General features: G+C 40.4%; 1 protein-coding gene across 1 annotated transcript in view; it reads right to left on the bottom strand.

The window, feature by feature from the left end:
• LHFPL6 (LHFPL tetraspan subfamily member 6) overlaps positions 1 to 27,384 on the bottom strand; it is a 147,773-nt gene that overhangs the window by 26,519 nt on the left and 93,870 nt on the right. The gene's annotated exons all lie outside the window — the stretch shown is intronic.

Genomic DNA, 27,384 nt, shown 5'->3' with positions numbered 1-27,384 from the left:
TTGGACTAGATGATCTCCAGAGGTCCCCTCCAACCTTACCCATTCTGTGATTCTACGTTTCTATGTTTCTATTTTGGGTTACTCCACATTGTGAGCGCTCACTGCTTGACAACCGCTCAGTGCTGAACATCAGTGAACAACCACAGTGGCAGCGCTGTCTGCTGCCTGTTGCCACTTTCAAAAGCTCAGAGAAAGCAAGGCCATTGGCCATGAAATCAAGAGAAGGCATTATAAATGCCTGTCAGCTTCCAGCATGCAGTACGCCAAAATGCTGTAGTGCTAGCTAGGGGAAGTTCCTGCCTGTGGCACAAGTCACAGGAGAGTGGCAGCCCTTGCTTGCTCTCTGACCATCGGCAACAAATGTGCGCTGGGTAGCAGAGGATGCACATGTCACTCTTCCAGTAGATGAAGTATCACTTTGCTTTGATTTTCACTTGATCAAAGGTGGTGAGCTCATTACTATGGAGGTGCTTCAGGCTCTGAGGTGGGAAATCCCCTCAAAGGGGAGATGCTGCTTTGCTACATGCAGGTTAAGGGCTTTGTGTGCTCTATTTGGCCCCTGGAGCTTTTAAAATAATACTGAAGGCTCTGGAAATATATCTTTAAAATAAGTTCTTTCTATGGAAAAAAGATATAGCCTCGACCTGGCTCAAATGCTTCCACAGAGCTAGACCACCTTTGGTGAGTCTCTGCATCATTCCTAGTGGAGTTTGTCACACTACAACATTGTGATTGACACTGCTTGTTCTGAAAGGGATGAGATGTGGCCCATTTAAAGGCAGAGTGAAGCTGCAGAGTGGAACTGAAATGCTTGAAGAGCTCCAGAAAACACTCTGGAGTTTGACTGTCAGCTCATTTTTGTTTGGCAAGTCATGATCACTGCTTGTACATTATGAGCCTTATGAAAAAAAAAAAAAAAAAAAAAAGCCTGAGAGCTATCACATGCCATCAGGCTTCTTTATGTGACAACCCATCTGTATGCTCACCCATCATTCTGTGGCTCAGAATCAAATGCCTGACAGTTCAAAGAGTCTAGAGCAGCATATGGCATATGACATAGTGTATTTAAATAGAAATAACTCCATTAAAAACACAAGAATGCCTACTGTAATTAATAAAAGGTAGCTGAATAACTAACTTCACAAACTATATAATCATCCATGTAGTCATAGTAGACAAAGCATATTTCTTTTCATTAATATTAACTGCAATATCACCTGGAGGCTGGACAAAACTAGCTGGACTTTTTACAGAAACTCCAAGTCCTTGCTCTAAGGAGGTGGTCCCTTTACGTGGTCTGATCTCTCAGAAAAACACATGGGGAGGACTAAGGAAACATTTCCCATATCAGTGTCCTGTGATGATACTTAACAAATAAAATGGATAAATGAAAGAATACAGATTGTGCAGACTAAGATTGTTTATGGCACTATGGAAAAGTCTGCAGTGGAAATTCAACTTTCCTGAGCACTCCACTGATGTTGTCTTTAGATTGTTCATGTTTTTGGAAATACTCAAAGACTGAATAAATCCCAAAGAATTGCTCTACCAAGTATAATAGTTCAGCGATCTGTGAAGAAAAGAATAGTTTGTAGATGCTGGATAAAGCAACAAAGTTGTTCTACACAGTTATTTCACTTCAATATCATATCCCTGAAGTGACATGGAACTGGAACTGGTGCAAAGCATATATCCATCAGGAGATACTATATACTCAGGCCTGCTCTGGGGCTGCAGGCCCCACCAGTCTGGAGGACTTGGAGTTTTTGATTTGCTTTATTTATTGACCTGTCCAGAGGTCAACTACAGACTACTAGAAGATCAGCCACTGTGCATTTTGGTAAAACTTCAGCCATATTCAAGGAATACACATAACGCAAAGCAGTATTTTCAGTGCATGGTCTGCATTCCTTCTGACAATGTATGGACTATGTATGAGCAAGTTCCCCCACACTAGTAGGCAATCTATACCTGGAGAAATGTTTGAATGGGTCTGCCCTTCTACTGGGAAACAGTAGAACACAGGAAACAAAGTCAAACAAAGGAAGTTGGTAACCTCCTATCTGGAAGAGAAACACTATACTGAGATAAAATGCTGTGATGCTTTAAAGTCAGTGCCAGTCACCAAATACAGCTGAGAATCACTTTTCTCGCTACATTGCTTGCACTGATGCTTCTTCACAGCTTAAGCCTCCTTCTACTCTTCAAAGACTTACACAGCAGCTTAGTTGCATGAGATCACTGCCTTTGGAAAATGCCGAAGGCAAGACACTGGTGATATATAGGCCCACAGGTATCAAGTCCACATCTCTCACTCCAGCACAGAGCTCTCTGATGGATAAGTAAGTCATAGAAAGCTGAAGAGTTACAAAATGCATGGGAACTGGTGAAGGAGAGGCCAGTTTAATTTATTGTTTGTTACTGTAGCTGCAGTATTTTCTAGCAGCCTTTTTGAATTCCATTAGTGCCCATGAGGTAACTCACAGAGCATGTGATCTCTGAATTGGTCTATGCATAAACAGAGGTGTATTTAATGCATTTTGCCTTTGTACTGAAATTACAATGCAAAATCAAAAGAAATGGAGTCCAATCCAACTAATAGTAGGCTGTACCTGAAGTCAGTTGCTTCTAGGGCTTCCACAATTAAACTAAAAGTAGCTATTGCCCCATTCTCAGTTACTTTGTTTTCAGTAAGGGGGGTGATAAAGTTCAGCACAGCTGAATTGTCTGACACTCAAAATAGTGTTCTATCCTATTCCACTTTCTGCAATTTGTTTTAAATGATTTTTACATACCCTAAAGTTTGCTTCATAGGACATACCCAAGAAAAATATGTTTTTCTTTTTTAAAACAGATGAAAAATATGGATTTTTCTATGCTTTCTCTCTGAAGTCATCCAAAATCAAAAATTGGCCCAATCTGAAGTGGAAAAAATACTGTATCAAATCAATTTCCCTCAAATAGATGCCATTTTTTAGTTTGCCACAAAAAGTGATAAATCATAATTTTGGAGAGAATCTGCAGTTTGTTATGAATATGTTGCACATCTGCAGCTCAAAAGCATTTGGCACTGCCACTTAGTCCTCTCCAGAGAGAATCCATATGGACAACCTTACCAAAATCCCAAGCACATTTAACTCTTTCTGGTAAAGAACCGAGAGGGAAGAACTGAGTATGCTTCTCCTGTAATGACCTCAGATCTCAGTTTGCAGTCCTCTTCTCCCCCAGTCACTTGAGAGTTATCTCAAGATTATAGAGTAATGTCTCAGCACCTTTCAGCTCTTCAAGCTGAGATTCTTTTGCTTCTCATATCCCCCCACTCCCTACCCCCACCATCATTTAGTAAAGTCTTATACGCACAAGCAGACTTAAACACAAAAGAAATTTTGGAAACTTTGATTGGAAGGAACATCAGGAGATCATCCAATCCATTCTGCCTCTAGTCAGGATCAGCTCTACTTATAGCTTCCAAGAGAAATATTTGTTTAATCTCATCTTAAAAATCTCTCATAAAGGAGATTCCACCACTTTCAAGGGCAATCTGCTCTTGTGCCTAAGTATCTTCTTTGCAACGAAAGCTTTTTGTGGTGTCCAATCAAAATCTTCCCTGTGGTAATTTAACTTCACTCCTTAAAATACGGACTTTGCAAAGCCCATATTAGAGTGGTCAGAGACAGCATTTTATTTCCATCCTCTTTGCAGCAACTTTATATGTATATGAAGATTGTTGTTATATGGTACCATTCTCCTTGACTTCTCTCTGCTAGTCTAAGTAGTCCCAATCTCTTCAGTTTTTCCTGCTAGAACTGGCCATTTCATACAGCCTTCTCTATCCAGAGGATTATCTGTGGCTGCTAGCTTTGTAGCTTGTCAGAATTTTTCCTTCAAAAAAGAGAATGCCATGCCCAAATAAGATCAGAGCAACCCAATAACAAACCATGTTTGTTGCATTCAACTGAGAAAAAACAAAAGGCAAGTTAAATCAAGTTAAATGAAAACCTTGAAAGAGATGTCCACACTAGCAAACTCCTGAAGTAAACTCCATGGCTCTCAGAGCTCATTGCTATTATTTCTTCCTACAGAGGTAATTTCCTTTCAGAAGGAAGAAAACTTCTCCTTTCAGAGAAGTTTCATTTCAGAAATGATGCTTTATGATCAGCAACAGGCTCTTCAAGTACATCTTTGCTATAAAGATTGTCCTTGAAAAAGCCTATCACAGCCTTGATGTTATCCCCAGCACTTAATATTTCTGCTCCAATTTACAAGATTATTAGCTTAATGGATAAATATTTGGTGACTGGAGCATGCAATTACTAGATACAAGAATGTATTCTCATTTGGACCTAAGAGTAGTGAGGGCTAAGCAGCAGTAGTAGCATTTGTTGGACCTCCTACAGGGATTGAGGGAAAATATAAGTCAAATGGAAACAAATAAAAAATAAATAAGCCACAAGATGAACATTAGATTGCTACAGAAGCAACTAATTATGGAGTTTAGACTATTGATCCCTGAAGCCTTCAGGGAAGAAAAGTTCCATATTTTCATCTATCCTTTTGTACTAAGTATTATGTGCATTGCTCATTCAGAACCAGCTGATTCCTGTGGTACATACAGCTGCTCACTGGCCACTAGTGCTGCTGAACTTTGCTTGCATCCCCTCAATTTATGCTTCAGATCTGAAACGGGCATCCTTCTTAATGGCACTGTGTTTACTGTGATGCAGATAAAGCCATCTGCAAGTGTTCTCATGCCAAGTTGTTTGACAGAGTTCTACATCTAGCAAAGAGCTTATCTGGAGCTAGGTTTCCAGGTTGCTGTCTGCCTTGACTGTCACTAGGTAAGTTACAGATGTTCAGATAAAACCTCTCCAATAAACTTGGATATTGTAGCTGGCAGGAGCCATCTTTGTTTTTCACACCACATGAGCCTGCAAGGAAATGTTGCCAAGAGTTTCATTCTTGGAGTCTTCCTTGACCCCTTCCCCAGCATGTGCCAAATATTTACATGCTGCTTCATCCTAAAATGATGATCTTGTATTAGGATATAGGAGTCTACAGGATTCTATACCCTACCTGGAGTCTTCAGCTTCAGGTAATTTCCACTGCTTGTTCAAAATCAAGTGTATTTTATCTTGACAGAATCTCCAACCTTCCTTGGCTTCCTGCTTAAAACTAGAATAAAACCTAGTAACTGCTGTAAGAGAAGGAATATTCCCTCCGTCCTGGATCTGACAAGACTTTTCCTTGCTTAACTTAAGTGATTCCATTTTTTAGCCTGTGGACTCTGCCTGGTGTTACCTCCCCTGTAGCACAAATTATCTCCAGAGACCTCAGAAAAGCTGTGTAAGTAAGTTAAAAACATGGAGATCACTTTCATCACAGTTTTTCTGAAGTGTAAATGTTCATTTTAAAATGATACCACCGCAGCTTCTAGGTCCAGCTGTTCGTCTTTTCTTTCTTTGTACTTTACTGCCACTGAATCCTTGTTCTGTATTGTCAGATCAATAATTATATTCAGAAAAGGAGGCCAGGCATTCATATTCCCTTGAGAAGGAGAAAAAAAGTTTCATTTCTGATAGTTGATGTGCCAACAGTGGATAGCAGGGAACTGTGGTCTCTGCTAAGCTATATGGGAGAGTTCAGCAAAGTTTATTAATAAAACAATTTAGATAAACTCCATTTATGCATTATTTGTACAAGTATCTTGGCAACTGCTTATTTGGCATCTTAAAAACATCAGAAATGTTAAACAAGAGGACTGAAATCTTGCCTCAAACTGTAAAAGCTTTGACAGAAGTGGGTCTGGGAAGTAATGAGGATTTTTCTTTTTCTGCTTCTCCTTCTTTTTCTTCTTTCAACTAAAAACAATTTTCTAATACCCCTGGCATAACTGCTTTAACGAAGTGTAATTTATTTGATCCTTACACAGCCCCCTCAGGATTATTTCTTGCAGATAGCCGATTATAAACTGTTACATACTTTATGGCCCTCATTACGTGTGACAGAGGCACACTAATAAATAATGCAAACCCCTTTTATATCCAGTCTACCTTGTAAGAAAACAGGGGTCTGGTGTGGAGGGAAAAAGCACATTGTAATGCATGCTTATTTCCAAGTGCACTGAAAAACTTTCTGGCTTCAGCTTGCTTCCTCAGGACACTGGTTCCCCCCCCCCACACACACACATACACAAAAAAATGGACTCCTGTGGCTTGATTCATTGCCAAATAAAAGTCAAGTTCAAATAGAAGTGGACCATGACACAGAAACTGTCACTGCCTTGTCACTTCCTCATGACATCCTGTCAGCTTTAGAAAAGAAAGGAGGTTTGGAAGCAGGGCTACCAGGTTGAATACAAATGATATTCAGCTGTATACTTCTCAAGGTAATGAAGTAGAAAGGGTCAAGACCAAAGGAATACTTTTTCACCCTGCCCCCCTTCCCCCCAGTCCAGCTTCCAGTCACTGATAGCGCTCAGGCCAAGGCTGCGGTGGAGACCAAAGCAGCTCTGACTGTCCCTCAGGTGGTAGGACTCACAGAGCAGAGTCAGTAACTCTGAAAACACACGGGGTTAAGTATGCACATGTAATCTCCTGGTGGACTGTTTATAAAAGGAAATTTGTTTTTATCTTTCACTGAAGTGATACTCCTTTTCAAAGAAAAAGCACTGAAAACTGTAAAGACTGAAAAATGTTATCATGATCACTACAGAGACCTCATGAGTTATGAAGTTTATAACCTCATCTTGGCCCTGCCAGAGAATTCTAGGCAACCATTACACTGCTCATATAATCTCTTGAAGCCTTCTTCTCCCTCTATGAAGAACAGGGGATAATGATTTCAAAAGGCACAGGGATTTCATGCCTTTAAATAATAGCTATAAGGTGCCTTGAGACCTTTGAGGACAGAAGGTGGAAAAAGAAAAGCTGTCACATACACAGCTTGAATTATTGCAGCTTTGGATAAAAGTTGAAGAAAGAATTGGATGAATCATGGAGCTTTATTACAGGGACTCATGCTAGACCCAAACTCACATTAACTTTGGAAGATTTTCAACTTTCTTCCCTTCTATAGGAGTTAAACAGGAAAGGAGAATACTTCAAAAATGGGGGAAAAAACCCACAAGCAATTAAACAAGCCTATCTTTTCAAAGAATATAGTCCACAGTAGCCCTTCTTTGCTATGAAAAAAATTACTGTGTGAGGAGTGGGCACAGCTATTTTCACAGGCTGAGTATGGTGTTCTGGAATCTGTTTAGAACCTGAACCACAACCCTTAGCACCAAAGCTAGGCATTATTCCCCAAATAACACAGCCAATGTCTAGACTGCCACAGCTAATTACAAGTCTAAGATGTTAACAGACATCTGCGTCTATGGCATCTTCCAATAACTCCATGTGACTTAACATAGATGTACAACAAGTGCATAGAAAGACAAGGCAGGAGGAGGAGTAGCTCTACAACATAAACACCTTAGATATGCTAAGTTAAAGCCCTGCCACTGAGCCCTGCTAGATTATGCAATCAAAGCAACAGTCCTTCATAGCTGGCTGTGAGGAAGGCAGTGAGGAAAAGACACAAACATTTGCCATTGTGCACAACTACAAAGAAATTATCTGTCATTTTAACTACAAAGGTTGACTAATGTGCACAGAAGCACTCACCTTCATTAGCCATTTAACCTATCAGATCAAGCTCTGATCTGCAGTGGCTGAGATACAGATAAGGGTTCCTTCTGTAGAAGCAACAGGGGCAGGTTCCTGCCAGAGGGTGTGATAAGCAGGTCTAAGACAACAGTCTGACAAATCCTACATTTCTAGGAAGGAACAAAACTCCAGCCAGTATCATCTCCATTTTGTAAACTCCTCCATTTACGGTAACCTCAGATCCATTTCCAATTCCAATCAACACATTTCTGAGAAACAATGCAAAAGTATCAGTTAAAGAGCTGATAACCTATCTCAAGGTCCATTTGTGAGTGTTTAAGTGCATTCTTTGTTTGATTTTAAATAAAAGAAATAAGCATAAATTCAATATGAGATGTCATTAGCGGTTTAGAGACAAGAGCAACAAATTTTGTTAGAATAAATATCTGCTATTTTTAGTTAAAATGTCCCTCAATTTTTATGTAAAAATTGATCAAGGCAAGCTTGTGGTGTCTATAGCATGGGTCTGCATCTAACCTCTAAAAACCACAGCTGCAATATCAGTATAACTTCATCATGGTCAGCAACAGGAACCAGGATTAGATGGCCATCTTCCTACCTAACTATCACTGAGGCGCAATTCATACATATTCTCTCACCTCATCTGCAACTCTTACTGCTCACCTCTGTCCCATCCTCACTTTTTTCTTGACTGTCCCTCAACCAGCATTTATACAGCTGTTTGGCGAACTTACACAGTTGAAAATAAGCATTTTCCCCTTCCTGAGGACAAGAGGTATCATACAGTCTGGAAAGAAACACTGTCAAGCGATAAATACTTAAATCAACTTAAACTCTTAAAAAAAAAAAAAAAAAAAAGGAAAAAAGAAAGAAAGAAAGAAAGAAAGAAAGAAAGAAAGAAAGAAAGAAAGTTGTGCAACTGCATCCTGCCTCTGATTGCTGTATTCCAGGTCTCAAGATTCAGCAGAGTTGCAGAAACTGTGTACAGGAAAGAACAATTTGCATCCTATTCCTCCTCTGATGAGGGGAAGTCCATTTCTTCAGATAGTTCATGCTACTTTGTTCCCTGAAGCACATAGCTTTCATCTATGCTGAACACCACAGTGGGTATGGTCTAATTTTAAATATCCCTAAGCAATAAAGGTTTATGACTTTCCTGAGGGAACTACTCCACAGTCAAATGGATCACTCTGGTCTGAGTTCAGGGGAGCAGTTAAGTGGAGGATTATATTTATCTCTCTCCAGGAAAACACACTTTGAAAGTTAGGCATGTGCACTTAGAACAATTTTCTTTTCTTAATCTAGCCCCCTGTCAAGAGGTGTTTCATATCATACTGCCTACCTTTTCTGTATGCCTTTTATTGTAAATCAAAGGGTCAGACTGTGAATCCCTTTCTTGCAGTAGGTTCTCATTTAGTGTTTCTCACAGAAAGAACACTTTGAACAGCACTGCATGCAGAGCAGGGACAACACAGGCATTCTCTCTGGGTCCCTCCAACACCTCTACCTCAGCAAGCACCATCCGTAGCACCTCTAGAGCTGCTGGCTTCATCAGGGTTGTATACAAAGGCAACATCACTTCCTTACAGTAGATGTCAATCTTTTGTCCCATTACATTAACCCTTCATTATCACTGATGGAATAAATCATCTGAGCTGCTCAGAGTCTCAGCTTGCTCCCTGTCATCAAGATCTACAAGTGCCATCGTGGGAGGATTAGTACAAAATAGCACAAAATAATTAGCACAAAATAATGTCAATGGTATCCCCAGCTGCAGCAGCTTGTAACGACTTACGCCCAGCTCCCCTGGGGCACAAAAGGAAATGTTCAGTGCCACTTTCTGTGGTCATGTGGAGAGCTGCAAAATGGTGTTTCTCTTTTCCTTGGCTTGATGTCCAGGTGCACCAGCTCACCACGCACAGCCACACAGCTGCACTAAGGGGACGGGGGTGGCAATGTGAGGGGCACTGAACAGGACTGCCTCCCTGACACAGGTAGGCACTTACGCTGTTTAGTGAGCCACAACCTACGACCTTGTGTTTCATATTACAGCTGAGCAGCTCTAACGGATAGCACGGAAACTGGTAGTCTGCTTCTCGATGCAATCCCAGCTAAAGTTTCTTGCCCATTCCTTTAGGTTAACACAAACCACTTCAGGGAGCCACACTGGCAAAAATATAACTGATTTTTACAGAGCTGTTATTCTGCTGTCTTTAATTTTTCAAACTGGTTTACCAGTGGTTAACAAGAGTACCAGGGCCTAGGTCAAAGAGGGAACGGGTAGTCAGTAAACCAGCTTGGACAGATGATCAAACCATAGTCCAGGTCACCTTGTTTTGAGCCCTCCAGGCAGCCAAAATCACTTAAAGAGATCAGAAATCCAGCTTGGGTAGATCAAGGGAACAGGAGGTATCCAGAACGAAACAGCAGAGACTGGCAGATGTGTGACACTACCGTGAGCCCCAGAGGGGTGAGATGAGCCATGCGGATCTCGCAGCACTGCACCTGGCTGAGACTGGCAATGGAGCAACATGGTAAGTGGGAGTGAGGAAAAGGCTTTGGAGGACAACCACAAAAACTGAGACAGGGAGGGAACTGAATACTGCAGAAGTGACATTGAGGGATATTCAGAGATAAATGAAATGGGAGCAGGATGAAATCTGAGAGCTGAAGGAGCACAAACTTTCAAGAAGATGGGAATAGCTTCTATATTAAAGACAGCTAAAAGGCCAAGCAGGGAGAGATTGTGATAGGAGCCATAAACTGAGATTACTTGCATCAATAAGAGAGAATAAACTGTTGTGTAATATGAAGGAGCCCTCCAGTCAAAAGGCAATTGGTACTGCAAAGAGGTTTCTTAACAGATAATCCCTTCTCAGTTCTCTGATATATAGCCTTGCTACTGTATTTCTCACATTCATTTGTTATAATGATCTGCCTAAATGCCTAATAAGTATCATTCCGTCTGTCATCAGAAAAGGAGTTCATGACTGCAATAAAAAGCTTGGATGCAATTCAGCAATCCAAAATGCCACAGCTCTAATTTATTCATTCATTTAGTTTTCAGTGGTGCAATGACACTGGCCACAATAGTATTACATGAGACTGGTTTAAGTATCCAGGAGAGCTCAGGGAGCGTAAAATTCAATTCCCATTGCCATGGTGAGCGATGTATACTACTGAAGAGAGCTTAACTCACAGGACAAGAAGGGTGGTCTCCTTGCAATATTCCTTTTGAACACAAGCACTGTACTCACAAAGAACAAAATCAAAATTCAGAACTCATTACTCTGACTGGAGGTGTAGAATGTCTCCAAATCTCATTCAGATAGAAGGTCTTCACAACTACTGGCACTACCAAAAATACACTGCTGACAATCATGATTTACTGTACTATGCATAAAAAGTCCTCAGCAAAGCTGTGTAAGGGTAACATTTTCTAACTCTTTATCAACTATCACAAGACGGACCTTCTGAGGACTCCCTTGTCATTACTGTGTCACTCAGCTGACACTAATTCATCAGATTTTGGATAATTTCCAAAGGCAGAACTGCACAGGAATGCTAACAACTTTGATCATTAGATCTTCACACCACAAAACAGAGTTGGGTGGACAGTTTACAAGGCAAAGTCGCTCACTACCCACTGGTAGTGACTGGTGCAGCCAGTCTTCCACCTGTGGAGCCCTGGTAGAAGGTACTTTTGGCACCTATCTTCCAGTGCTTGGTGTGAAGTAATGCCTCAAAGCAGAGGATGAATGAATGACCACATACTGCCTGTTCCATGCCCAGAGACTATGGTGTTGCAGCTGAGGGGAGGTAGGGACTTTGGGAAAGGCAGACTGCCTCCGAGAAGTGCAAGCATCTTCTGCTAGATGCAGCCAAGCATCCACAAAAGGCTGCCATGCTCTTTGCCCTCAGCCGGCCACTTTGCTCACAGGTTCCTTCTATCACACCAGTCAGGACAAGCCTGACTCACAGACATCTCCTGTTTAAGCTCATTTTCAGCTTGACAGGTTAGGAAGTGGTTATACAAACTGCTCAGTCAGCCAGTTGAAAGAGTAGCAACTCCAGCAAGGGGACAGCCACAAGTGACCAAGCAGGCAACGTGACTTCAAGTAACATGACTGTAGCCAAAAGGGGGGCACATTATGAAATCCAAAGACCTTTTTGAAATGGGGGGGGGGCTGCTTTTTACCTGGCTTTATATAGCACCTGACAGGCCTATGAGCACAAGTCAAGACAATATTATTCATATAATTATAAAAATAACAGTGGCTTACAGATATTTCCAAGTTCAATTATACATAAGCCTTCCCCAGTGAGTATATCTGTCTCTTTTTGCTTTTCTCTGTCAGTCAAAATGCCTCCTGAATGCAGGAGTGACTGTTGTAAATGCATGATGAAGATGAATGTCTCTTGTCAGTAAAATTCTCTTGTTAGTAGGGTTTATGAAAAGCTAGAACTAAGAATTTGTGATTTGTATTCCCTTCTGATGGGTTTTCCATTCTGGAATTGTCTGAGTTTGCAACCTGCCATTGCTAAGAAGCCCTTCTTCTTTGGTGAATGCTATGCAATGTTTTTTTTTCCTTAGATATTTGAAATCAGGGACACCACTACATCAGTTACCAAAGCAGCCAGATTGCTTTCTCAGACAGATGATGCTTTTACAGGTAGAGCCATAATACTGATAATTTTTAATGGGAGTGGGAGAAAAAGGGGATGGCATAATATTTTTCTCCAAGACAAGTTTGGATCAGAAGGTAGGACTGAACTGATCAGATAAGCTACCTGCAGGAAAAACCTGCCTGATTTCAGTGGGAGAGACAATGAAAGAAGGTCAGGTAAGTCAAACGGTTTGCATTTATGGCAGGTGTAGCACTCACCAGAGGATTACCATAACTCAGTTGATATGGGGCAACTAGTGAAGCCGTGTGAATTTTACAGTGTATGTGATTCCTACATGCCACGGGTATTTCCCATGAGTTCATTATGCAGCCTCTAGGATCATCAAAGAGAGGCTGGCTGCATGCAGATCCAATGGAAGATGTGTAATTTCTATGTTCCCCTGTTCCAGCTGTGGAACTACCTACTCATTTTTTCACTAGTGTTCCTCAGCTGTTAAAGGGCAGATAGAAAAACAGATAAACCCTTTAACACATTTTCCTAGGTGAAACTTCAAGGAAGAGGTGTCCAGAAACAGGCCAACTCTGTCCCTGCACTGGGGGGGTGGAATCTTTCACCAGTGGCTGCTACTTGTAAGCACTGAAGAAGAAACTGAACACTTAAGACTTTTGCTTAATGGAGGGATGTGGAAGACCACCATGTTGCCTAGAGTAGAAGAAAATCATCATAAGGTTTCTTTTCTTAACCTGTCATTTTTATTTTAATAAGATTAGTTTCTCCTGAGTTTCAGGACAGGAAGTTCTTACCTGACACATTTCAGGTCAGCCAGTGCACCTGATTTGATATAGATGAAAGAAGCTAAAGATGAAGAGTAAAAAAAAAAATAAGACATTGATATACAGTAAATCCTATTTCAGCTCTTGGGAAGAATATTGCTTTCTCCAAAGAGCAAATGAAATGCTTACATCAGAAAAAAAAATATCCAAAGACTTTATTATTTGTGGGTCTCCTTTCCCAGCTCATCCAGCAAAAAAAGAGTTAATGATGATGCATGACATCAACTCTATAGTTGAGGAGATTAGCATGATCCTCTTATGAATGTGGGAGCAGAGCAGTACCTTTCCTAAAAGGCACAGGTCTGCAAGCAGTGACAAGGATGGAAGAGAGTTGGTGAGCAACCCAGGTCTCCACCTTGTTAAATTCTCAGTAGTCATCTGACTGACAGAGCTAAATTAGGTCAAACCACTGCAACAAAGCCAAAGGCTGGTTAAGAAAAACAGTGCAGATGAGGAGCAATAAATGTGTGACTGATTTTAGGGGATGTTACAGCAAGAGGGGGCAAGGGTTAGATTTCTGTCTACCTCTTGGGAGAAATGGATTATTTATTGGCAGTCTTCATTTGCATTAAGCAATAAGCCTAATGTCTTTGTAAAGGCAGAGGAAGAGGTTTGCTTGGTCTAAAGCAGAGTGCCCAAGCACAGCTAGGTTTGGCTTCTCCCTCCCAGTGTTCATTAGTGAATGAACTGTCTTAAATAGACCTGTCTCTCTTTCTTCCTCTCCCTCCCCCCTTTCCTGTCTTGACCTTCCAGCAGAGAATCAAGGCTTTGTTATCGTTCAGGACGTTGGTGAACTATAACCCCACCCGGCAGCCCCAAGCACCCGCCTGGACTGCTCCGCAGTTCATCGGCGAACCCCCTCCCCCCCAAGCCTGCCCCTCATCCAGCCAAAGCACAGGGCAACCCTCCAGTGTGCCCACAGGTCCACAACAGACAGGCTGGATGCTAAATGGCTGCAGGATCCGGCCCTAGTGCAGACCAGTCTCATGCTGCGTCATGTTTCAGGGCTCTTCAGCATAAAAAGGGCTAGAGATCTGCAGCCCTGAGATGGTATCATTAGGAGTTTTAAAGCATTATTAGGAGGCAGAATGGGATTCACTGGGGTTCCTTCATTTGAAGGCTATCTCCCCATCATACACTGCCCAGTCTATACGTTGATATGTTGAACGCCAAAATGTGGGAAGAAGCAGAAATATCCCTGATTCTGTGAGACTGGTGTGTCTCATCAATAGAGTTTATTTTTTTTTTACTTCTGAACATCTTAAGTACACTAAATAATTTCATCAGATTCAGATTTCCTTTTACAGACTTCAAAAATGCTGTGAAGGGTGCCTGCTATGAAACACAACTACATTAGTAATGCATCTATGAAGTTTAATTTACATGCACAGTTTCAGACACACACAGTTCAGCTGTATCAAAATGCAGTTTATTAAAGGTATAAGAGGAGCTTTCAGTGGGGCCAGTTTTTAGGCTGCAGTACCTCTAGGGAGTCAGTCGCCAGGAGCTGGACTACAGGGATGGAGAAGCTTTTGTCAGGTTTCAATGTGCTTTGGATCATGCTTGCATTAAGAATGAGATCACATCGGCTCTATGTTCCACATCTATGGTTGTGGAACCAGGTGCTAATGTTTGGTTATCTAGGTTTTATTTTCAGGAAGCCTCTAAATCTGCTGCTTTATCAATGCATCTCCATTCTATAATATGAGCAACAGATGGAGGAAGTCGAAATTGCATAATAAAACATGCAGAAGCTGATATCAGTTTGAATTTGTTCAGACACTGATGATTATCCCATGCAACTGTCTGCCTCTCATTAAGGTAGAAGCCTTTGAGCCACCATATCACAGCTGTGAGTTTTCCTAAGTTTTCCAAATAAAATATCTGGTTTAACCACCAAAACCTCACAGTGTTGTGTTATCTCAACAAAATTAAACAGCCTTGACTCTTCAGGACTCACTGGCTCCTTTGCATTAACATCGAAGTCCCACAAAAGAAAAACCCACTGTGGGATTTATAGCGTGCAAAGAGTCAAATTAATTCTGAACGCAGTGGGAGATCAACGCAAAAGAGCAAAAAGGTGCAAAGCACAATCTAATTAGATCATCATATTCCACAATGACATGTGCACAGATTAAGAAGATTCAGCTTTATTAAAGTCCTATATTGTGCTTATTTTTGTAGAGAGCTGATATTCCCATTTAATATCAAGTTCACTGAACATTAATAATAATTATTACTGTATGATCCATAGCCAGTGTGATCAAATTAAGCATTGAAGTGTCCATATTTAAGACTTCCAGTTCTCAAAAACAATGAGTGGAAACAATCTAGCTAAAGGAAGAGCTTCTTTCATTTCTACACAGTGGAGAGAGACAAACACACCTGAATATCACCAAAGGGAGAGCCGGTCCAAAATTAGATCTGTTTACACTGGATCTGGGTCTAAATTATTATTATCCACAAAGTCCCACTGGGATTTTGAATCAGTGACTGATGGTCAACGAACTTCATCTTATTTTCTCAGCTGACTGAGTTTTGTGGGGTGCTGGGAGTGATCGGTCGGGTCAGTTTGTCAAATTGGTTGGTAAGAATAAAGCTGTCCCTCAGAATAGCCTAAGCCAAATGTATCAAAGTCACAAAAAAAAGACACAGTCAGAAAAGCAGTGCTGGGAACAAAAGCCAAATGCATAGCTGAAATAGGAATGCAAGTAAGCTGTGAAATGAAATTTTGAGAGCTAAAAAACAGTGAGATGTAAGATAATTGGTTTGAACTAGCAAGGACATGGAGTGAGAGGGGAAGAGAGTTCTTACAGGAACTTGAAGTGACTACATGAGAACACGAACAAAGTGGTTTTTCAGTAGATTAATGAAAAGTCAGAATGTAAAAAATCATAGATGGTCTAAGCTCAGAGGGATAAGTAGGATCTTTTGTCCCAAGGGAGCATTCACAGGCTTAACTGCACTATTAATAAAGCCCCATGTCAAGACCAAGTTTCACTGCGTGGCTGGTGTCTGCAGCATTCGGGGCCAGCCCCTTTGGTAGCAGAGGAGCCCTGAAGAGAGCTAACCCTGAGGGAAGGACATGGAAGGCACCTGGCTCAAGCTCGGGTGCTGCCCCCTGCCCTTAAGGGCTTGATCCAGGGGTGATCCAGGCATTAATCTGACAGAGCTCTCCCAAGCCCTGCACACAGCAACAGAGGTGGAAACCACCTCATGGGCAACTCTCCACCCTCCTCCCTCCTGTAAGGCATTTTACGTGGACCAGCAAGAATTCAGGCTTCATGGGAATCCCAAACATCCAGAAAAATAAAGATTTTCTCAATTCTGCGCCAGCCCCTACAACTTCTAGTTCTTGGCTGTTGTGGAAAAGCCTATGCTAAAAGATCACCACGGAGGCTGCTACACATCTGACCTGCCTGAGAGTACAGAACATTTCACTAAAAGTCTGCTCACAGGGGAATCTTCTACCCCACGCTGAAGCTTCAGGAGTTTTGGACAGTTAAGATTAACCTCTCAGATTCACCACAGACATTAACTCCTATTAGCAGTAACTTTGCTTGGACCTATGGGAACTTTGGGTCCAGAAATCAGCACACCAATTTGCATAGTTCTGTTGGTTCAGGGGTACTTTAAGTGACATAAAGGTCCTTTATGCCTAACTCACTGCTTTTTATCAAAATGATGCAAAGTACTTCTAAGGAACGTAAAAGTCAGGCCCTGAAGAAGCTACCAACTTATTTGTCGTGAATCACTCTGTTATGAGTCATTTTATGAAATCTATAAGGCTGCTTTTTGTTTATCTAATTTAAAGCTTCATCACAGGACTCACTTTGTACCTGTACCAAGATCAGCTGGGGTACTGAACAGCACTACATTGTGACAGGAATTAATTTTTTTTAGAATATTTTTTCTCATAATAGAATATTAACTGCATATACACAATACTGAAGTACACTATTTTTCTGTGTGGTTTTGTCTCCAGCCACATTACTGGGCAGAAAAAATACTTATCATCACTCACAAATGTCATTTCTTAAAAACAGTTCTAAAACACAATATATCATATAATAAAAATGTTTTAAGGAAGTCCCTTACTGCTTCATTCATGCCCTGGAGCTTGCTGATCACTACATATAAAATACATGCTTATTCTAATAAAATGCATTAAGATTTCATGGCACAGTGTCTTGAAATCGCTCAGAAACAAACTAGAAACATCATTAGTGGATGACTGCACTATATGAATTACAGCTTTTGTCCAATATATTACTTTATACGCTGAGAAATTTGATCTACTCAAATCATAATTACCTTCATTTTCATCTGAACATTAACCCTGCTCAGTCTATGGGTGAGTGACTAACCTAGCTCAAAGTTCAATCCCCTCAGAGAGCAGAGCACAAGCCAGCACATTAGGAAAACAAAGAGCCAGTCTCTGTTTCATGTTAAGCTGAAAACCTCTAGCAAAATAGTTCGTGTTATAGTTGGTATACTCTGAACGGCTACTTCAAGATAGCAGAACAAGCATTACTTTTTCTGATGAAAAAGGGCAATAATGTATTATTTTCTCACTTGGCAAGGAAGATGCTAAATAAATCATGTGGATTATTCAGTGCTGAGGGACACACCGTATTTTTTATTTCTGCTCTTTGCTCAGTCTGACATGACTTTAGTACACACAGAAGTGGGGAAAAAGGCCTTTATTAATCTCTGAAGTGTGGCTTCCTCAATACTTATTGCAAATTGGGTTTTTCTGGATGAACAGTCAGAATCAGGGGAAGACGGAGTGACTGCTAGGAGTGACAAAGCAAGGTTAAATCAAAATCTCCACCAACCTATAGCTTCCTTTAAAACTGGGCAGGTTTTCACTGTTTTCTTCCTTTTAATTTCTACATATCTCAGAACAGCGTGTTGAGATGAATGCTTGTGCTAGCAAATCTCTCTTTCTAGTGCTCCTGAGGAGGAAGATGTTCAGAGGTGTTGCACGATGCAGTAACCAGATTTTGACGAAGAGAGTGGGTGGAGAGGGGTGCCCACGTGCCGGTGCAAGAATGGATATTCATCTGCCTCTCCTCCAGGCTCAGACTGGACAAAAGTTATGATATCTGAAAGCACGCTATCAGAATAGCAATAAAAATTAACTAATGCAACAGACTGTCTGACTTCCATGAAGTCTTTCTTCACAGGCACTTTAAAGAGAGGATTACAATCCACTTGATGTAATATAAATCCTCAGCGACACGCTGGATGCTATAAATCAAATTTGCACTCCAAGCATTGCTCCGAGACGAGCGGCTGGTTGCTGAAGTGAGGGGGGAGAGAAGCTTAAGAGGAATGTCATTTCCCTTGCACTACAGGATACAGAGTAGTTAAGGGCAGAACTTGTTCAGTGGGAGAGCTAAGAGTCTATGCAGCTAATCAGCATCATAAAAACATGATTTCAATGACTCTAACACGTGTGAAGGCAATCTTTGTTATGCTGTCCTGATAATTTGTCTCTGCTGCTTCCACAGTCAGCCCTCTCCCCACTGTGCGAGACACTAGATCCGTGCTTAGCAGCTCTGGTAAGTCAGATCTACCAGGATGCCTTTCCTTTGCAATGGGACACATGTCCATCAGCAGCTGAACCAAGCTACTGACTCATTTCACGTTTGTCTGCAGATCCACATTTCGACTATGGGGCTCCAAGGCCTCCCCAGCCCCCTCTCCTGCATGTGCACTTTTGCTGTGCCCTGGCAATATGCCAGGACCAGGACAGGTGTGCGCATCCCTGCTTAACCCGGGAAGGTGGTCCGTGGCCGCAAGCAGGACCAGCGGGTAACGGAGGCACCAGGACTGCATGGTCTGCTGAGGAACAACTGCAGCTCAGAGAGGTTAATCCCTAAGAAGACTAGTATTGGGGAAAAAAGGAGGGAAATTCTTTTTTTCACCGGCCTCCACTTCATTGCATTCCCAAATTCAAGGCTTACGTGAATTAGTGCATTTTGTCTTACATGCACTACATAGTTCCTAATAGGTTGTGTTTGCAAAGTTAGACCTGATGCAAAGTTGGACCAGGGATTCCAATTTCAGCTGAAAAACACATGCCTTTCCGGTGTTTTTACTACACCTGATCTGGCTAGCCGGATACTAGTACCTTGGCAATGATTACAAATCTGAGTTGTTACAGTCTGAACAGAAATAATCCCTTAGGCTATTATAAAACAATTACAATAGATCACACTTTGAAAAAGACTGCTTTGCTTCCTAAGAAGCTGGTTACAGTATCAGCCAGGTTAAATATTTCTTTCTTGAATCTGATTGATAAAGAACTGAATGGAGGTTTGAATACTGGCTTGAAGTACAGAAAAATGTTATACTCACATGATCCTTAAAACTTTTGAGACATCACATGAGCACAGTACACCAGCTACCCAATTGTTTGAAATCATAAAGCTTTAGTCAATGTGGACATTTTTAATGTATTAATTTTCATATTGCAATATAATTCATCAATTTAATATATTGCTTTATTTCTACATGATGTTGCAGAGTCATGTACAAAAAAGTCTCCTGTTAACTAAAAAGAAAGGAAAGTTTATAAGGAAAAATGTAAACAGAGGAAATGACTCAGACATAGTAGAGGAAATAAGTAGTCTTAACAACTGTAGCATCACAAATTCAAACAGAATTTAAGACACAAAAGAAACACGCTCCCTGCTGATAAATATATAAAGAGACAAATATAGATAAATATATCAATAGAGGTTTTATATTATAGTATCTTTGCCACTCAGAAAGATGCAATCAACTTAAGTCATGTTTTGCTCTGTTACAAACCCAAAAATATGATTATAAGGAAAAGTAATACTTAAACATTATCACCTTAAATGAAAGATAAATAGGGAAAATGTTGAAGAACTGATGGAAAAGGATGGAAGAGATGCTAGAAGAGAAGAGTGAATCCAACTCAACAATATCAGAAGATCCATTTTGATCCAGAAATAAGAACTCCATCATCATATCTTGTCCAGCTAAAGGATACTTCTAGCTAGAATAGACTCAGAGGGACCAAAATGTTGGACTCAGTTATAATGGTGGAATAAAACAGATTGAATGAAACAGATTCATACAGCGTCAGACAAATGAACAGATTCATTTGTCAAAGAAGAGAATTTTCTGCCAGAAACCCCATTTCATTAACAGATGTTCATTAGACTGAGAATGGAATTACTGCTTAAAATGAAGGTGACAGCTCTTCCTCTCCAGTGTCATGCCCAATGGTATATGTCTAGAACATGTGAACTCCTGGCTCTCATAAAAAAACATTCAGATTTTGTTTCCCAGGGATAAGTGCCCCAGCTGTGAAATTAAGCTGCTCTTACCAGGACGATTCCTCTCTTTCTCTCTTTTAGTGCTGTTTGATCTTTCTGATCTAAAAAGTAAAAAACTGACACCACCACCCAATGCTGACAGCTCAACAGCCTTTCAGTTAACCTATCGTCTTTTTGTTTTTGTAAAACTTTCAAAGATCTCCCCATTTAATATATGAAAATTATTCTGAATTCTCGGAAATGTAAATGGGGAAACCATGATGTAAAACAGGAATATTTCTTCCCTAAGCTTTTCATCACAATAACAAGTAAGAATAAGTCTTGACAGAGCAAAGTCAAATTTTCTACATTTTTTATCAGACTCTTTTTCTGGGCTTTCTAAAAAAGTCATTGCCTATTATGCCTAGTTTTTGCTTCCAAGTTGGCACTAGGTTAATTTGCTAAAATTCTGGTGGATTCCTCATTTTTAGGTAGAAAAGCTCATTTTTCTCCTAGCTATTGAATTAGCTACATAAAAGGCAGATGTTTTGTACTTTGACTATACAATCTATAGTCAAATGAAGTAAAATAGTTGCAGTTTTATAGAATATCCTTCACTAAACAAATTCTTAATAGTTGAGCACTTAGAAACATGTATCTGTTCAAACGGTCATATAAAATCTTTTGCCTTTAACTTCTGTTATATCAAAGTTTCCACCTATATCCAGAGCTACAAAGTCAGATTGATTGCCAGTTAGAAATGGATGTGTCCTTTAAGATTTTTTTCTCCTTTAAATCATTTAATGCAGTCTTCAAAGCAAGAACATCAGAGATATTAACAGCCCCAAAGGTTTTACTTTAAAAACTGCATAGAAAAAAGGAAATATTTTAATATTAAAAAGTCTTTTATATAAACCCCCAGTTAGGGAGGAGGGGGGGGAGAAGCTCTACTAAACCTTTTCAAAATATGTAAGCCAGCTTTAGTTGAAAATCCTGGACTGCCTCATGCTAGGTGTCAAACTGCATTAGCTACTCTTCCATTACTCCATCCAGGAGGGGAGAATCTGAAGGTATTACTACTGATGGCACATAGACTGACGGCATCAATATAGGAAGGAGTATCTTGGAAAATGCAGCAGTCAATATGCAAAATACAAATTGATTACATTTCTTTGTAGCTTTAATAGCTGTTGCCTGCCAAACTGAAGCTGTTCAGGCCTGGTTACACATTCTTGTTAGCACTTGGATGATGTAGTAGGACTTGTCTTCGACAGACGTTACCTATCTATCTCCCGTCAAATCATTCGCTGTCACTTTAACCTGTTTCAGAAGCAACAGCTTCGCTTTCAGTAGCCATAAGCCTTTGAGAAGAAGCACACTATCTTGTTGCAGGCTAACTTCCAATAAGAAATATTTCACAGGGACCAAACAGCTACGTGGCACCTACCCCCCAATGCAATGTCAACAGCTAAGAACAAGGAAAGATTGACAGAATGCTCGTTGGACCTCTCTTGCATATGATGACCAGTGTTGGGTGAGTTTTTCATTTTTTCTGGGTTTTATACATCAGACACAAACATTCAAGGGCTTCAGAACCTGAATGTGAACTAAGCTTTAACTTAGCAATTTTTTCCTTGATGATAGTGTGGAAGCTGTCATGTGATAGGCATTGTGTCAATATTCAAATTTTTCAGAAAAAAGACAGTGAAATCAGTAAAAACCAAGGCAAACAGTAATTTACATTATTACAATTGGCCAGAGGAAATTAAAAGGAAGATTATGCTTATTTCCAATACAAATCCTACCGATTCTTACTTTCTACTATACATACATTTCTAAGATGCCCTTGGCATCATGTCTGAGCAATACCAACAGATATAATTATGTACAAGTACAAGCATAGTATCAGATACAAGGACATTGCCCTTAACACTTCTACCTCAAACAGCCAGGGTGGAGTTCATCCTATTGTTAAGAAAATATCTCTCAAAAGTAGGAGATCTCAAACCATGCTCACCGCTCTCTGGTTTAAGGCAAGTGTGTCAGCCATGAGCCCCATGCCGAGAAATGTGCCCTAGGCTCCTTTATTCATGTGTCCTTATAAGATATAGGTATAAATATGCAATGAAAATGATGTCAGCACTATGTAGAGACCTCTGCGTTATCCAAATTGAAGGGTCTTCTCACATGTAAAGTGGCTTTATGGAAACTAACTCATGGCCAGTTTGTAGCCCCCTAATCTTACATTATGTCTTACTAAGACATAACAATTAAACGGGTTCACCCAGGTCTGCTTTAGATAATATCCCCGTCTTGTCACTGTTCTCCGAAAATGCATACGAGAGGAAGGGCGCAAGTATGAATCTCACTGGGGTCTAGCCCTGCAGTGGGTGGGCGATGGGACAAGGAGGGCACAGAACCCACTGGGCCACTGAGGATTCCTGCTGTAAGAGCTGTCACACAAACACGTCCCAATTTACAGTGCACTCAAGAGACAAATGTGAACGCTTTGTTGTGGTTCCTTAAGCAAGACAGGTGCTATATGGGTTTCCTTTGAACTGCAAGAGAAAAATAGGGAGCTAGAGATTTACAGATTTGGAACTCTCTCATCTGTGTAGCAACACATTGCTTGGATCTCTCCTTTATTATTATTATTATTATTATTTCTGCAACAAAACCTGAAAAATGCTATTTTGTTTCAGACAGTTCAGCCGCACAGAAGGAGCTTCCAGCCTTACCACCTTACTGTCAGGTATGTGCTAAGTTGCTTTCCTCTTCCCTCTCCATCCAAGGCTTTATTCATGCAGGAGAACATCACAAAACACCCATAAATCACATGTGTCTAACAAATCTGTAGAAATGCTCAGATACAAGTTCTCCTCTAACAGGTTACCAGGTCACTGCTATCACTTGCTCAGAAAGAAGGAAAGCATGCCTCTTTCCCCAACCCCAGGGTTCAATAGTTGCACAGTCCAGGAGCTGGGAACAGATGCCCTAAAATGGTAGGAACTGTGGCCAGTGTGAGTAAAATTCTTTGACACGGAAGTTTCCAAAAGAGAAGAAAAATGTGGTTCACCATTGTCTAACAGGCAACCTGTAGGTCTTCACAGCCTCTTAAACTCTGTCCAGATGCAAATAATACTCTTAAAAAGTAGGGTTTGAATATAATAAGCTTCTACAAACAGCTTAAAACTTAGGATTTGCCTTTATGATACTTCAAATACAACAGATGGATCTATATAATTAGCACTTTATCTGCATATATCTGTATATAAGAAAAGAATACTCTTAATGAGCAAATGGGGAGCCTGTATTTTCCTACTGTTCTGCGGTGTTTAAGCCACAACTCTACCTTTACACTATGTCTAAAATTTTTACTGCTATTATGAGGAGTAGTGCAGATGGAGAATGCTTTAATCTTCTAACGCTGAAGAAACCTTCTAGATTCCTGGTCCCTCTCACCACCCCACCCCACTATTTCTCTATTTCAAAATCTGAAGGGAAGGATAAGAAATGTCATTTGGTGAGAACAAGCCTTACTTCGGTGTTATACCATCTATGCATAACTGTTTAAAACCTCCACTACTTATATGGAGCCTGAATGAGCTCCTGTTATGAACCTGGCATATTCCTTTCTATTGCAGACAAAAAAGATCCAATTTTCAGAAAAGATAAACCATTTTTGCCATATGGCATGATGGATGGGCCAGGCACAAGATGTGCTAATGATAGGTCAGCTTATTTCTCCCTCAGAGGTTAAAATTAGTCTTATCAAAAAAGAAGAGGAATCAAGAGACTTACATAGGTTTATAAAAACGTATAGAGAACTTATCTTTGAATTCAATTTTTTGTGCTTTAAATAGACTAGAGATTGTGATACAATATTAAGAGTGTTCATATACTGAATTAAATGAGCCTATAGTCCATTGATTTTCATTTATTCTGCCTTGAACTATTTAAACCACTGAATCAAAGATCATACAGAAATAAACAACAAGCCAGACATTCCAATATTGCTTGGAAAGTGGACTGGTCTTTTTAAATGCTGTTTAAATAAAAGCAAATTCAAACTTGAAATTGTGAATTTGATAATTTCTTATAAACTTTGGAAGGAAACACAGATGCACAGTTCAGTTTTGAGTAACACAGTTACTGGGCAGCAGGGTTGAGAAGTTACAAATATAATGTGCTGAAGATGATTAAAGCCTGAAAGATATGTCTGCAGCTTCAGAATAGCAATTCTTTGCCATTTTGTCATTTTGCAGAAAATTAAAGTAGCCATTGTATGCCAGCAAGAGGAACAGCAATAGATCTGTGGCTAAAACACACAAAACCCCTTCTTTTTTCTTTTTTTCCCCTTTTCTTTTCTTTCCTTCCTTTCTTCCATCCTTTTCTCTTGCTTTCTCTTGCTTTGTTGCTTTCTTGTTTGCTCTTTCTCTTAGTCTCTTTCTCCTTCTTGCTTGCTTTTCTTTCTCTTCCCATCCTTCACTTCCCTTCTTTTCTTCTTTCCTTCTTTTTTTTTTTTTTTGTTTCTCTCTCTCTTTCTTGCTCTCAGTGTCCCTCTCTCTTGCTCTCATTCCCATTCTCCAAAAACTCCTGTTCACTGAGGAATACTACAAATGGAACAACTGAACAAAAGAAACTACCAAGCCAAAACTGTATCAATAAGAAGTTCAACAGATTTTGTTATTGATTCAGTAGAATGTAAATTTATTCAAATTCTGTATATTTTCAATCTATTCAAATTTTATAGGCTTAACAAACCCAAAATTTTGGATTGTTTTATCTCAGTGTTGTTCATTCCTAATTTTAGTTCAAGACATAAATGATGATGACTATCTTTTGGATGCCAAATGATTTAATTTTATAGGAGGACTAAACATACTGACAAGAAACATAAAAAGGAATATTAAAAACTACAGCTAATCATCACTACTAAACTTAACGGAGGTGTTAGGTAATATATACGTACACCGAGTACTGCATCCAGTAGAATTAAATTAATGTACCCATTCTGAATGAAAGCTCTTTGACAAAGCAATGCCTTTCAAGTGCAGGCTTGCTGCAAGATGGAGCAAGCATTAAGGAGCTACAAACACCTCAGCGGTGCTGTCCCTTACGGGGTGCACATCCCTGCGTCAAGCCATGTGGCCATGCTTACGGAGCTGTGTGATCCTTGCCTGACTCACTTCAGGGCTGTGCCTACCACTGAGTCAGTCTATCTCCTGGATCATCTCAGCCTAAGAAAGCTGCTGGATTCATTTGGAAAACCCTGCAAAACATTCTCTGAATTGTGGCTATAAAGTTAAAAGGGCAGCTGAGTTAGCAAAGACGCTACAGCTGCAAACTTCTCAAGCCTGAATAATAAAACTGTTACGGCACAGAGAGTGGCTGCGAACAGGCATCCTCTCCCCAGGATAAGGAAGGCTGGGACCTCTCTTCCAAGCCTGCGTTGGGAAGGGCCCCACACTGACAGTGCCAGAGGAGAGGCTCTGGAGGGCACGGTGGGATTGTCAGCTCCCCTTCACCTGCTTCTCTAGGGGGCTGAGGGCAGGAGGACAACCTGCCTGTACCGTGCCACCAGGAGCACACACCTTCACCTGACTGTGGTTCTCCACAGGGTACTAAACTGCACTTTTCTGGGCTGGTAATAATAATAATAATAAAAAAAATCAACAAAAAAAGAGTAAAATCCACTGAAATTAATTAGTACATTCTCATTCACCCAGTGATTTCAGAATTTCATCCCTAGGGTGAGAATTTCAGGTGTCTGTGCAGGTAAATATCCTCATTAGTTTAATTCTGTTGGATTTAACCATAGCTGCCCGCTGCTTTGGGGTGTCTCCCCTATTATCCCCCCAAACCTTGAGCTGCGCCCCGAGGTGCACAGGTCACCTATAGGCCCTGTATCATGTCTGTCAAACCTATGCTGTCTCAGGTATCCTACTGTACCTTAAACAGCATTGGCCAATTATGTCTATGCAGCTGGACCAAACCCATTATTTCAAGAAGGCCTTCTGTCTTAAAAAAAAAATGTTTTTGAATGAACTTTTTGTGGCTCAATTCCAAAGAGCAGAATGGACAAAAGCATTCACTGTACTTCTATACATGTGAAATACCTTGCTGGATGCTGTTAATGTTACAATCTGCATTTCAAAGTGCCTTGCAACCAACGAAAAGATCAAATTTACCACTTCACCCCCTGCTTTGAACGCCTATCAACTGTTCTTACCTTTTGACAAACAAAAGAAAAAAACACCTGATGAAAAAATAATTTAAAGAAAATAAAGAGAAAATGCCCCTTTTCAGAAAAATAGCAAAAATCTAGCTGAAAAAAAAATGTCTGCAGCTGGGTTTCATTTTGACATTTCTCCCCACAGGAAAAGTTAGAATCTTTCAGCAGGACTCAATGAAACACAAATAATTGTTAGAGGAAAGCAGAGAGTCATTGAATTATTTTGTTTGGTAATAATAGCCGTATTACACTCCCCAGTGACAGTAAGACATCTGGACGTTAGCAGTGGAAAAAAATGCACAGACTCAGCAGCCTTCCAGATGCACTGTAAATCATTTTCCCTAGATGCCATGTGCCCAGGTTTTTATGATTCCAAAGGGGGCAGAACTGGTGGTAACTCCAGAGGACAGAGGTCCAGCCCCTCTGCATTTCTATACACACTTCGGTTCACGGAAATTAATACATGTTCACTGCGCAAGTGAAAAGAGTTCCTAGTTGACCCTCACAGCTTGTTCTCAGGCTTGTCAAAGTAAGCAAATAAACACTACAAAACCTGTATATGTGAGAAAAAAATAGAAACAGCATCACAGAGCAATTGTATCATGGAACAACTGCCAGTTATTAGGAATATAACTAAAGATACATATAACATCTGCATTGAGGTTATATGAGCTGCTCCCCACATCTGGATGTAGTGCATGAGAGCTCATGGTGCTGAGCACAAG

Source organism: Rhea pennata, chromosome 1 (genome assembly GCF_028389875.1).
Source record: "Rhea pennata isolate bPtePen1 chromosome 1, bPtePen1.pri, whole genome shotgun sequence".
NCBI classification, from domain to species: Eukaryota; Metazoa; Chordata; class Aves; order Rheiformes; family Rheidae; genus Rhea; species Rhea pennata.
Note: the sequence above shows the minus strand (reverse complement) of the source record. Positions and strands in the feature narration are given on the sequence as shown.